Here is a 13,572-nt window from a genome sequence, read left to right as displayed (position 1 = left end):
CCTCTGTTTATGGAATTCCTCCATGATAAAAGCCATCAGTTCCTGTATCTAGGCCTTTCCAGCTTGCCCCTCCCCCGCCTGCATGTTGGCAGAGACTGCAGCACAAGATTGTTTCAACTTTCCAGCCAAATCTTTCACTCCAGGGGTAAACTACTCCTCTAACATTCACCTACGCCTTTTCATCAAGATTCCACCCGGTTCTGTGTAAAAAGAGCTCTTTTCTGTAACTTTAAGCAGGAGCAGCCCTGTATGTGGCCATTCACTCCATGGTCACAACCGGATGTTGTGCCATCACCTTCTGGATCTGTGCTGCATCAGCCAGTGACTGCGCCTCTGGACTGGGCTACCTCCCCCTGTGTCTGTGCGACATGGGACATCGTTTAGGGCAATGCCACCGGTGCCCCCAGACATGGCCCTCTGTGACTGGGTCACGCCCTGTTGTGCCACTGCAATGTCTCGGTGGCTCTGGTGACAGGACAGACCTGCCCAGGGCATCGCCCACCGCCTGCACAGATTGCCCCAGGCCGTGGACAACTTGACTCATAGCCGAAACCTTTGCCTCCAAGCCACCAATGCAGACGCCACCGTTGCAGTGTTGGCCAGGGTGGCATACCTGTTTGGCACCACCTCCTGCTCCTGCAGGCAGTTGGACTCCTCCAACTGCCCCTGCGGCACTGGATGGTTGCTGACAACCCGACATGTAGTCCCTGGTCTGTGACTGCATCTCCACTATCGATGGGGCCGTCCGTTCCAAGAGCCTGAAACCCATCCCTCGGCAGCTAGTCCCTCAGGTCGGCCTGAGTTCCAACCATCCGCCCCCTCGGGGGTTCCTACCTCTGCCTGTTCTACCGCAGCACATGTGTGGTGTGCACCAGATAGTGCCCCAGGAACCTCTTCATTAAAGTGCGCAACCGAGGTGAGTGTCTCTGGGATGGTGGAGGGTGTTGGAGACAGCTGTGTTGGAAAGTCGGTGTCTTCCCTGGAATCGAGCTCCGGATGTGGGTCGAGGTCTCCTGTCGCTGTCCGTGTCCTCGTCCTCGCTGCTCTCTGTGGTAAACCACTGTTGTACCTCTATTAGATGATGTATGATAGGACTTATACTACATGTTCGTTAGTAATCCCTGCCTGCTGGCTCCGCCCAGTAGGCGGAGGATAAATATGAGTGTCCTCCGTGCTGCAACCATTTTGCCAGCTGCCGTGGGAGGCCACACATCTTAGTGCAATAAAGTCTCAGTTGTATCCAACCCAAGTCTTTGTGCAATTGATTGTACATCAATTTATTGCTCTAAGATTTTCAAAAGATGGATCTCCGTATCAAACTGGATCGCCTGCAGCTGGATCTGCATTCAAGCAACGCCAAAAAGGACTTTCAACACTGGCCAGCATGTTTCGAGGCGTACATCAACTCGGATGACGGAGGCTCAGAAGATACAGATCCTGTACTCAAGGTTGAGCTCCAGCGTCTTTCCGCTAATCCAGGACGCGCCGAACTATGCCGAAGCCATGACGCTTCTCAAGGAGAATTACGCTCAGAAGACGAACACGCTCTTCGCCAGGCACGTACTCGCCACTTGCTCTCAACTCCCTGGTGAGTCCATAGAAGACTTCTGGCGGGCCCTAATCCCACTCGCACGGGTCTGTGACTGTCAGGCTGTTACTGAACATTCAAACCTTTTTATGCGGGACGCGTTTATTACGGGGATTGGGTCGGACCTCATTCGCCAGCGACTGTTAGAGGGGGCTATGCTTGACCTAGCAGAGACAAAGAAACTAGCGCTCTCCATGACGGTCGCCTCGCGCAACGTTCAGGTCTACAAACACCTGCCGCGCGGCCCACCCCTCCTACGCATCGTGGACCCCACAGGTGGCTGCCCCAGCGGGGGCCTTACCCAGCCAATACACCTGCGCCACGCACCAGCCAGTGAACCCCGGAGGTCCCCGATTTTATTTTGTGGCCAGCAGAAACTCCCTCGCCAACGCTGCCCGGGCCGCGCTGCCCTTTGTAAGGCTTGCGGAAGAAGGGGCACTTCGCCGCGGTGTGCCAGGCCGGTGCAGTCACCGCTTTCGCCCCCACCCCCCCCGTTTACGGGCAATGGGCGCCGTCATCTTCACCTCCCAGGACCACGCGCGGCCAGTGGGCGCCGCCATCTTCTCCCCCTCAGACCACACGCGGCCAGTGGGCGCCGCCATCTTCTCTCCCTCAGACCAAGCGCAGCCAGTGGGCGCTGCTATCTTCGCCTCCGAGCCACACGTGCGGCCCATGGGCGCTGCCATCTTGTTCAACACCCGCCACGTGCGGCCCATAGGCGCCGCCATTTTGGCCTCAAGTACCTCAGGCGCAGCTATCTTGTCTCCCCCACGGCACATGTGCACCATCAGCGTCCAGGACCAGGGCCCCCCTGGGCTCCCCATCATCCGACACCAGCGACGACCGACCACGATCGCCTCAGTGACCATCGACCAGTCTCTTCCGCACAACCTGGCCACTGCATCGACCAGCATTAAAGTTAACGGCCACGTGACCTCGTGCCTGCTGGACTCCGGAAGCACCGAGAGGTTCATCCACCCAGATACGGTAAGGCGCTGCTCCCTCGTGGTACACCCTGCCAATCAAAGAATCTCCCTGGCCTCCGGATCCCATTCCGTGGTGATCCGGGGGTACTGTACGGTCACACTCACAGTCCAGGGCGTAGAATTCAGCGGCTTCCGCCTCTACATCCTCCCTAACCTCTGCGCTGCCCTACTGCTAGGCCTGGACTTCCAGTGCAACCTCCAGAGCCTAACCCAGGTGGCTCCTCACCTGTTTCCGGAGTAGTGCGGGCCCCGGTGTCTTCAGCCAGGATAGAAGCGAGACCCCGGAGGTGGATTTCCTAGGGAAAACAAATAGGCGGTCATGAGGGGTCTCGTTCGTGGCTGTGCAAAGAAGTGATCTAATGGAGTGGAGCGCGTCGGGGAGGACCTCCTGCCAGTGGGAAGCTGGGAGATTCCTAGACCGTAGGGCCAGAAGGACGGCCTCCATACCGTCGTGTTCTCCATCTCCACCTGGGGGTTTCCCCGGGGGTTGTAACTGGTAGTCCTGCTCGAGACGATGCCCTTACCGAGAAGGTACTGACGCAGTTTGTCGCTCATAAACGAGGAGCCTCGGTCACTGTGGACGTAAGTGGGGAAACCGAACAAGGTGAAGATGTTGTGCAGGGCCTTAATGACAGTGGCCGTGGTCATGTCGGGGTAAGGGATTGCAAAGGGGAAGCGGGAGAACGCGTCAACGACGTTGAGGAAATACGTGTTGCGGTTGGTAGAGGGGAAGGGCCCTCTGAAGTTGATAGTGCCTCCAGTGCCGTACTGCTTCCACAATGGCTTGGGCTTCTTTTTCGACTGAGGAATGTCGAATTTCGGAGGCGTTGAGGGTACGGGAGAAAAATGCTACTGACCTGCCTGCCTGGTTAAGGGTGATGGCGAGGGCGACCTCTGACGCGTCGCTCTCCACCTGGAAGGGGTTGGACTCGTCCACCGCGCACATCGCGGCTTTGGCAATATCTGCCTTGGTGCGGCTGAAGGCCAGATGGGCCTCAGCAGCCAGTGGGAAGATGGTAGCTTTGATCAGTGGTCGGGATTTGTCCGCATAGTTGGGGACCCACTGGGCATAATAGGAAAAGAACCCGAGGCACCTTTTCAGGGCCTTGGGGCAGTGGGGATGGCGGACTTGCAGGATAGGGCGCATACCATAGATTATCATAGACTTTACAGTGCAGAAGGAGGCCATTCGGCCCATCGAGTCTGCACCGGCTCTTGGAAAGAGCACCCTACCCAAGGTCAACACCTCCACCCTATCCCCATAACCCAGTAACCCCACCCAATACTAAGGGCAATTTTGGACACTAAGGGCAATTTATCATGGCCAATCCACCTGCACATCTTTGGACTGTGAGGGGAAACCGGAGCACCCGGAGGAAACCCACGCACACACGGGGAGAACGTGCAGACTCCGCATGGACAGTGAACCAAGCCGGAATCGAACCTGGGACCCTGGAGCTGTGAAGCAACTGTGCTAACCACTGTGCTAACATGCTGCCCATCAGATAACTGAGGGTGTCATCGCGGCCTCAAAATCGTCCACATCCTCGATGAGGGTGTAGGTCTCTGAGCTCACCCTCTGGGCTTCTCCCAAGAGTGGAGAACTTGCATCTTCTGGTCCTCCGTGGGTGCGATCGTGGCCGTCCTGAGGTACCCGTTGAAGCACGCCAGCCAGTGTTTGAAGGTTGCCACTGAGTTTGCCACTTGGGGGCTGCGTTGCAGACACTCCGTCTTGATTTGGAGCTCCATTCTTTAAAATGTAGTCCAATAAATTGATGCTCGATCAATGACTCCAGAAGCGAGATTGGGTGACAATTGAAGGCTTCACTGGATTAGATGTTTCCCCCAGCAGCGTAGGTTCAAAATACAGCAGCTGGGGAGACACAGACTCTTATACTCCGCCTTACTGGGCAGAACCAGCTGGCAGGCTTCACCAGTGATCTTGCTGTCTCAGGTACCTCCCACACCAATGATCTTACAGCATCAACCTGGGTACCGTAATACCCCTAATACCTACTACCACAGGGTGGTGATGGGCCGAGATGGGGTTAGTGCACAGGAACGGTGACTGCTGGATGTACTGGCGACCATGGCTCAATCCCCTCCCCCCCCAACACTCAGCCCTGCAGCCCCACACCCCCAGCAACCCCTCTGCAGCCAGACCAGCCCATCACTCACACCCTTCTGACAGAGTACCGAGGCAGGTTGTAACGTAGTGAATATGTGCTTATTGTGAACATATATAAACACAAGTTAGTGCCAGAGCCTCTATCGCTATCTTATGTGCTGCACCTGTGCCAATCTTATTGAGTTCTTTGAGAAGGTGACCAAACAGGTGGATGAGGCTAAAGCAGTTGATGTGGTGTATATGGATTTCAGTAAAGCATTTGATAAGGTTCCCCACGGTGGGCTACTGCAGAAAATACGGAGGCATGGAATTCAGGGTGATTTAGCAGTTTGGATCAGAAATTGGCTCGCTGGAAGAAGACAAAGGGTGGTGGTTGATGGGAAATGTTCAGACTGGAGTCCAGTTACTAGTGGTGTACCTCAAGGATCTGTTTTGGGGCCACTGCTGTTTGTCATTTTTATAAATGACCTGGAGGAGGGCATAGAAGGATGGGTGAGTAAATTTGCAGATGACACTAAAGTCGGTGGAGTTGTGGGCAGTGCGGAAGGATGTTACAAGTTACAGAGGGACATAGATAAGCTGCAGCACTGGGCTGAGAGGTGGCAAATGGAGTTTAATGCAGAAAAGTGTGAGGTGATTCATTTTGGAAGGAAGACAGAGTACTGGGCTAATGGTAAGATTCTTGGCGGTGTGGATGAGCAGAGAGATCTCGGTGTCCATGTACATAGATCCCTGAAAGTTGCCACCCAGGTTGAGAGGGTTGTTAAGAAGGCGTACGGTGTGTTAGCTTTTATTGGAAGAGGGATTGAGTTTCGAAGCCATGAGGTCATGTTGCAGCTGTACAAAAGTCTGGTGCGGCCGCATTTGGAGTATTGCGTGCAATTCTGGTCGACGCATTATAGGAAGGATGTGGAAGCATTGGAAAGGGTGCAGAGGAGATTTACCAGAATGTTGCCTGGTATGGAGGGAGGATCTTATGAGGAAAGGCTGAGGGACTTGAGGCTGTTTTTGTTAGAGAGAAGAAGGTTAACAGGTGACTTAATTGAGGCATACAAGATGATCAGAGGATTGGATAGGGTGGACAGTGAGAGCCTTTTTCCTCGGATGGTGATGTTTAGCACGAGGGGACATAGCTTTAAATTGAGGGGAGATAGATATAAGACAGATGTCAGAGGTAGGTTCTTTACTCAGAGAGTAGTAAGGGCGTGGAATGCCCTGCTTGCAACAGTAGTGAACTCGCCAACACTAAGGGCATTCAACTGGTCATTGGATAGACATATGGACGATAAGGGAATAGTGTAGATGGGCTTTAGAGTGGTTTCACAGGTCGGCGCAACATCGAGGGCCGAAGGGTCTGTACTGCGCTGTAATGTTCTATGTTCTATGTTCTATGTTCTAACCTAACTGGTGTCTGCCTTTCTGGCCTTACGGGCTCTAACGGTATGTCTAGGTGGCTCCCCAGTCAGTAGAGCAGGAATGGAGGCAGCCTGATGTGATTCCCTCCCTATGACCTGGGTCCCCTATGGCGGTTGTCTTCTGGGGCAACGGAGCCTGGATGGGCCCGGCTGCTGCTTCGCTGTCCCAGCTAGCGTGGTGCTGCCCTCAGGGGATGTGCGGTGCTCCGGCACCTCCCCTGAGGGAGTCACCGGCTCAGGCCACATCACCTCCTCCTCCGTCGGAGTGCCCGATGGCCTCCGGGCTACTCCATGGGACGGGGATGCGAGCAGAGCTGTCCCCTGAGGCTCTCCCGCCATCTGACACTGCCAGTCCTGGAGGCCATCTCTGGTCTCGACTTGGATCTCGATGCTCGCGGCTATGGTGCATGGGGAGTGGACCACCTCCCTCTGGGACTGCACCACATCACACTGTGACTGTGCCAACACCTTCTGGATCTGTGCCACATCAGCCAGTGACTGCACCATCTCCCTCTGGGACTGGGCCAACTCCCTCTGTGTCAGTGCCACATCGGCCAGCCCCCGGGCATTGCCCCCGTCACCCTCAGCCTTGGTCTGCTGCAGCTAGGCTCTGCAGTGCCGCTGCAATGTCCAGGCGGCTCTGGGGCCTGGTTGCCTGTGACAGGGCAGCCGTGTCCTGGGCCTCGGCCACCACCTGCATAGATTGCCCCAGGCATTGGACACCTTGACCCATGGCCGAAACCTTCGACCCCAAGGCCTCAACTGCAGACACCACCTGTGCCATGTTGGCCTGGGTAGCATATATGGCCGTCACCACCCCCTGCCCCTGCAGACGGTTGGACTCCTCCAACTGCACCTGTAGGCGCTGGATAGTTGCTGATAACCCCTCAAGTAGTAGAACATAGAAGTACAGCACAGAACAGGCCCTTCGGCCCTCAATGTTGTGCCGAGCATTGTCCGAAACCAAGATCAAGCTATCCCACTTGCTGTCATTCTGGTGTGCTCCATGTGCCTATCCAATAACCGCTTGAAAGTTCCTAAAGTGTCCAACTCCACTATCACAGCAGGCAGTCCATTCCACACCCTAACCACTCTCTGAGTAAAGAACCTACCTCGGATATCCCTCCTATATCTCCCACCCTGAATCTTATATTATGCCCCCTTGTAACAGCTACATCCACCCGAGGAAATAGTCTCTGAACGTCCACTCTATTTATCCCCCTCATCATCTTATAAACCTCTATTACGTCGCCTCTCATCCTCCTCCACTCCAAAGGGAAAAGTCTTGGCTCCCTCAACCTTTCCTCATAAGACCTATCCTGCAAAGCAGGCAACATGCTGGTAAATCTCCTTTGCACCCTTTCCAATGCTTCCACATCCCTCCTATAATAAGGTGACCAGAACTGCACACAATACTCCAAATGTGGTCTCACCAGGGTCATGTATAGTTGCAGCATAACCCTGCGGCTCTTAAACTCGAGCCCCCTGTTAACAAACGATAACACACTATAAGCCTTCTTCACGGCTCTATCCACTTGAGTGGCAACCTTCAGAAATCTGTGGACATGAACCCCAAGATCTCTCTTTTCCTCTACATTCCTCAGAACCCTGCCATTGACCCTGTAATCCGCATTCAAATTTTTTCCATATCAGAGACACACACCAGCTCTTTTCAAAACTGAAACTAAAAACCTGCAAAATGGTTGACCTGACCTCAACCCCACCCACTCTCTGACATCACTGTTTTCTTAAAGGCACATTGTTTAAACATCCATGTCTTAAAAGTACTCTCACATGACACCTCCCCCAAGAAAAAAAAAGAAACCATCAACTTCAAGATGGTTTCATTTTTCACTTTTGCACCATCCACGAAGAAATGTACACAGTAAATATACCTTTTCGTTTTTTAAAAAAACCAACACACGCAAACAGGTATAATAATATAGTCAATTTTTCTTTGTTCTTCTTCCTCCAACCGAAATCCTTCTCGATTGACAGTCTCTTTGAACAAAGTCTCTTCACGATCCATCCATTCCTCTACTCCTCGGCATTTCTCTTCAGAATCAGATAATTTAGTTCAATCTGACCACAGAGTCCCTTTCAATTCTCCAATACAGAAGAATTGGTGATCACATGTTTGAGGCAGTTAAATGCATGTTGAAAGTCCGCTGTCCGTTGAAATTTTTTAGGTTTCTTTAGCAAGTCCATCAGTGGAGTAATCACGCCACAAAACTTTTGCACAACTGTTCGATCAAATCCACTCATGCTAAGAAATCGCATTATTTCCCTTCGTCCCGAGGATATCGGAAACTCCGCAAGGAAAGTGATTTGGGCTTCTCCAAATTCACTTTCGGCCAGGTTTATCATGAAATCCCGCCTCCTGAAGTTGTTCGAAGAACTCCCAATGATGTTTTAAATGTTTTTTCTATGTCTGGAAGTTGGAAATAAAAGCAGATTGTCCCACTTTCTCAATGCAATCCTTCAAACGTGGGATAGGATACGAGTCCGTTCTTGTAACTGCATTCACCGTTCTATAGCCCACACACAACCGTTGGGTACTGTCTGTTTTAGGTACCATCACTATGGGTGAGCTCCATTGGCTGCAACCTACTTCAATTATGCCACTCTTCAGCATACTCTCAATCTCTCTGTTAACCTGTGCCAATTTTAAAGGATTAAGTCTACGTGGATGTTGTTTGATAGGAACAGCATTTCCCACATCTACATCATGTATAGCCATTTTAGTACTTGCCAATTTATCTCTACAAACTTGCCCATGTGATATCAATAACTGTTTCAGGTCAGTTTGTTTTTCCTCTGGAAGGTAACTTAACAATTCATCCTAATGTTTAAGAACATCCTCATTGTCAAATTCACAGTCATCTGAATTTGGTTCATCACTTTCAGTTAGAATCATTAAAACCTCCTTTTTCTCTCCTTCCCTTTTAAAGTACCTTTTAAGCATATTCACATGACACACTCGGTGAGTCTTCCTTCTATCTGGTGTTTTTACCACATAATTCACCTCATTTAATTTCCTTTCAATCTGATACTGTCCACAAAACCTAGCTTTTAAAGGCTCCCCTACCACTGGTAACAACACTAAAACTTTATCCCCACTGGCAAAACTACGAACTTTGGATTTCTTGTCTGCTACCCGTTTCATCACATTTTGTGCAACTTTCAAATGTTGTCTAGCCAATTCACCTGCTCTATTTAATCATTCCCTAAAATTTGACACGTAATCCAATAGTGTAATTTCTGATTTCTCACCCACCAATTTTTCCTTAATCAATTTAAGTGATCCTCTTACCTGATGACCAAAAATGAGTTCAAAAGGACTAAATTTGGTAGACTCATTAGGTGCACCCCTAATTGCAAACAATACGAATGGGATTCCTTTATCCCAATCCTCTGTATAATCTTGACAAGACGCCCTCAACATTGTCTTTAATGTCTGATGCCACCTTTCTAACGCTCCCTGCGATTCTGGATGGTACGCAGTTGATTTAAATTGTTTTATTCCTGAGCTATCCATAACTTCTTTGAATAACTTTGCAGTAAAATTTGTTCCTTGATCCGATTGAATTTCTGTGGGTAGTCCATATCGAGTAAAGAATTTAAGTAACTCCTCCACAATCCTTTACCCTTGTAAAAGGTTCCTTAAATGCTGGAATGGGTATTAAGGGCGCTGGTTTTATCACTGCTTGAGGGTTCCCTATCATTTGACATGTGTGACATGATTGACAAAATTTAACTACATCTTTATGTAGTCCAGGCCAATAAAAATGTTTCTGGATTTTAGCTTGAGTTTTCCTTATTCCCAAATGACTTCCCACTGGTACCTCATGTGCAACTCGCAACACCTCCTTTCTATACCCTACCGGCAATACTACTTGATGAACGTCTGCCCACTTTTCATCCGCCTGCATATGTGCAGGTCTCCATTTTCTCATCAAGACATCATTTTTACGGTAATAACACTCTGGTATACTCTCAGATTCCTCTTCTGTATATGCTTTCTGATATATCCGTTTTATTTCTACATCATTCTGTTATAACTCCGCCAATTTTCCTGAGCTAAAAATATCCGCCTCATCCTCCACCTGTTCTTGTTCTTTTTCAACCATCTGATCAAAAATTGTTTCTGATAATTGCACTTCAACTTCATCTTCACTCTTTGATTTCTCCTCTTGTCTTAACCTGTGACTTTGCGACCTTGTTACTACACAATCTGGAAAAATCTCCGGATATTCGTCCTTCAACACTTCAGTTGTCTGATTTTCCACTGGCTTATCAACCACAGTAGGCATCACTCCCACCTGTGATCCAGCTATATCATTACCCAAGATAAACTGTATTCCTGGACAAAATAGTTTATCTATTACTCCTACTACCATGTCACCACTCTTCACTGGACTTTCCAACCTTACCTTATATAATGGAACGCTACTCCTCTCACCCTGAATTCCACATATCACCACCTTTTCTGGCAACATTCTTCCCAAACTACATCATTCCTCATCTCTTACCATTAAAGGATGACTAGCCCCTGTATCTCTTAAAATTGTGACTTCTTTACCTGCTCCTCCTGGTACACATGAGTAAACTTTACCCACACAAGTAAATTCTTGAAAGACATCTGGCACCTTCTTAACAATTACTTGTTGAACAGGCTGTACAATCGTTTGCACCTCCTTCCCTTCCCTTGGGCTTTCCTTTACCACTCTAACAAACCCCACTGTCTCATCCTCTTTTACCACATCAGCCTTCCCAGTGCTTTTCTTCAACCACCAACACTGTGACTTTACATGGCCTAGTTTATTACAGTGAAAACATTTGAAACTTTTCATTTCTTTTCCACCCTCCTGGATTTCTTTTGAAATCTAAGGTACCACTCTCTTTATTGTCTCCCGTCAGATCACCTTTACCTTTACCACTTGAGTATTTCTCATGTCCCCTCATCCTTCACCGGCTGAAACTGATGTCGGAAACCAATCTTTGATTGATGAACTAATTCATAATCATCTACCATTTCCGCTGTTAATCTCGCAGTTTTAACCCTCTGTTCTTCCACATGAGTTCTCACTACATCAGGAATTGAATATTTAAACTCCTCCAAAAGTATAATTTCTCTGAGAGCTTCATACGTTTGGTCTATTTTCAAAGCCCTTTACCACCTATCAAAATTACTCTGTTTGAGCCATTCAAACTCCATGTATGTTTGACCAAATTCTTTCCTTAAATTTCTAAACCTTTGTCTGTAAGCTTCAGGCACTATTTCATATGCACTTAAGATGGATTTCTTCACCTCCTCATACGTTCCAGAGACCTCCGCCGATAGTGATACAAACACTTCACTAGCTTTACCTACCAGCTTTGTTTGAATCAGTAACACCCACATGTCCTGTGGCCATTTCATTTGTTTAGCTACCTTCTCAAATGAAATGAAAAAGGCTTCCACTTCCTTCTCGTCAAACCTTAGCAATGCTTGGACATATTTAAATAGATTCCCACCAAGCCTTCGACTATGATGCTCTTTCTCACTATCCTCATCACTATCATCCAACTGTACGTTTCCCTTTACGTCTGCCAATTTTAACTGATTGTCATGTTTCATGGCCATTTTCTGAAGTTCAAACTCCCTCTGTTTATCTTTTTCCCTGATCTGTATCTCCCTTTCTTTTTCTTTTTGTTCTGCTAGGGCTATTCTTTCTTTTCTCCTTTCTTCACTCTCCTTTTCTTTTTCCTCTCTCTTTTTCTCTTTCTTTTTCCTCTTTCTCTCTTTCTCTTTCTTTTTCCTCTCTCTCTCTTTCTCTTTCCTCTCTCTCACTCTCGTATGCCAGCCGCTTTAATTCTTTCTCATGTTCCATTTGTTTAATTAGCAACTGAATTTTTGCCATTTCCAATGAGTCAAACTCTAACTCAGGCAACTTTAAATGCTTAACCACTGCCATAATTACCTCATCTTTTTGCATTTTGTCAGGTAATGTTAACTGCAATGTTCTTGCCAAATCTAACAGTCTGCTTTTCGTTTCTGTCCGTAAAGTACTACGTGTGACATTCTCCACCCCCAAAAACTTCTGAGCCTCTGAAAGAGCCATTGTTGACAACACTCTCCCTACTTAAACTAAAATACCACACCGGAAAAGCAACAATCCTTCACTGTCTTTAAGTTCACAAAAGCCAATCCAATAGATAAACTTTTATCCCCCTCAAGCCCCCAATTATTATGGGCGAGGCGTTTTCAGAATCCCAAAATGTATCATGGAGTTCAACCAACCTCTCCCTTTAATGTATTTGTTGCTTTTCCTAACACACGGCTTTTCCCCTAGGTGTGGGATTACAATTATGGACATGTGGGTTTTTAAACACAAAACACTGTTTATTCCATGAACTCAACTTAACATCTTAAATAAACATTGGATCTCTGAACACCCCTTACTTCAAAGATAACTCAGAAAATATTGCAACAGTAAATAATTCCTTAAAATGTTCCTTCAAATTTCCAAGAGACTTAACACCTGTAAACAAAATCACATCAGGTTAAAGGCTTCACTATTATAAGTTTAAATCACCCAAATGGTCCAGAGATGGTCTTTTATGGCAGAGATCACAGCTCACTGAAAAACAGAGACACACACCAGCTCTTTTCAAAACTGAAACTAAAAACCTGCAAAACTAACCTGCAAAATGGCTGACCTGACTTCAGCCCCGCCCACTCTCTGACATCACTGTTTTCTTAAAGGTACATTGCTTAAACATCCATGTCTTAAAAGCACTCTCACATAACACCTTGAACAAGCTTCACTTTTCATGTGTGCCTTTCCCTGACAGTTTCTGTTCCCATCTTATGCTCCATAATTCTTGCCTAATCGCATCATAATAACTCCTCCTCCAATTATAAACCTTGCCCTGCCGTATGGCCCAATCCCTCTCCATTGCAATAGTGAAAGACACCGAATTGCGGTCACTATCACCAAAGTGCTCTCCCACAAACAAATCTAACACTTGGCCCGGTTCATTACCCAGTACCAAATCCAATGTGCCCTCCCCCCCCTCTTGTTGGCCTATCCACATATTGTGTCAGGGAACACTCCTGCACACACTGTACAAAAACTGCCCATCTGAACTGTTCAACCCATCGAGGTTCCAATCAATATTTGCAAAGTTAAAGTCACCCATGCCAACTGCCCTGAGACCTCCACACCTATCCATAATCTGTTTTGCAATTTCTCCTTCCACACCTCTATTACTATTTGGGGGCCTATAGAAAAGTCCTAATAATGTGACCACTCCTTTCCTATTTCTAACTTCGCCCATATTACCTCAGTAGGCAGATCCCCTTCGATCTGCCTTTCTGCAGCCGGTAAACTCTCCTTGATTAACAATGTTACTCATCCACCTCTTTTACCACCTTCCCTACTCTTACTGAAACATCTATACCCCGGAACT

This window comes from Scyliorhinus torazame, chromosome 3, assembly GCF_047496885.1.
Source record: "Scyliorhinus torazame isolate Kashiwa2021f chromosome 3, sScyTor2.1, whole genome shotgun sequence".
Lineage (NCBI taxonomy): Eukaryota > Metazoa > Chordata > Chondrichthyes > Carcharhiniformes > Scyliorhinidae > Scyliorhinus > Scyliorhinus torazame.
This window is presented reverse-complemented; position numbering follows the sequence as displayed.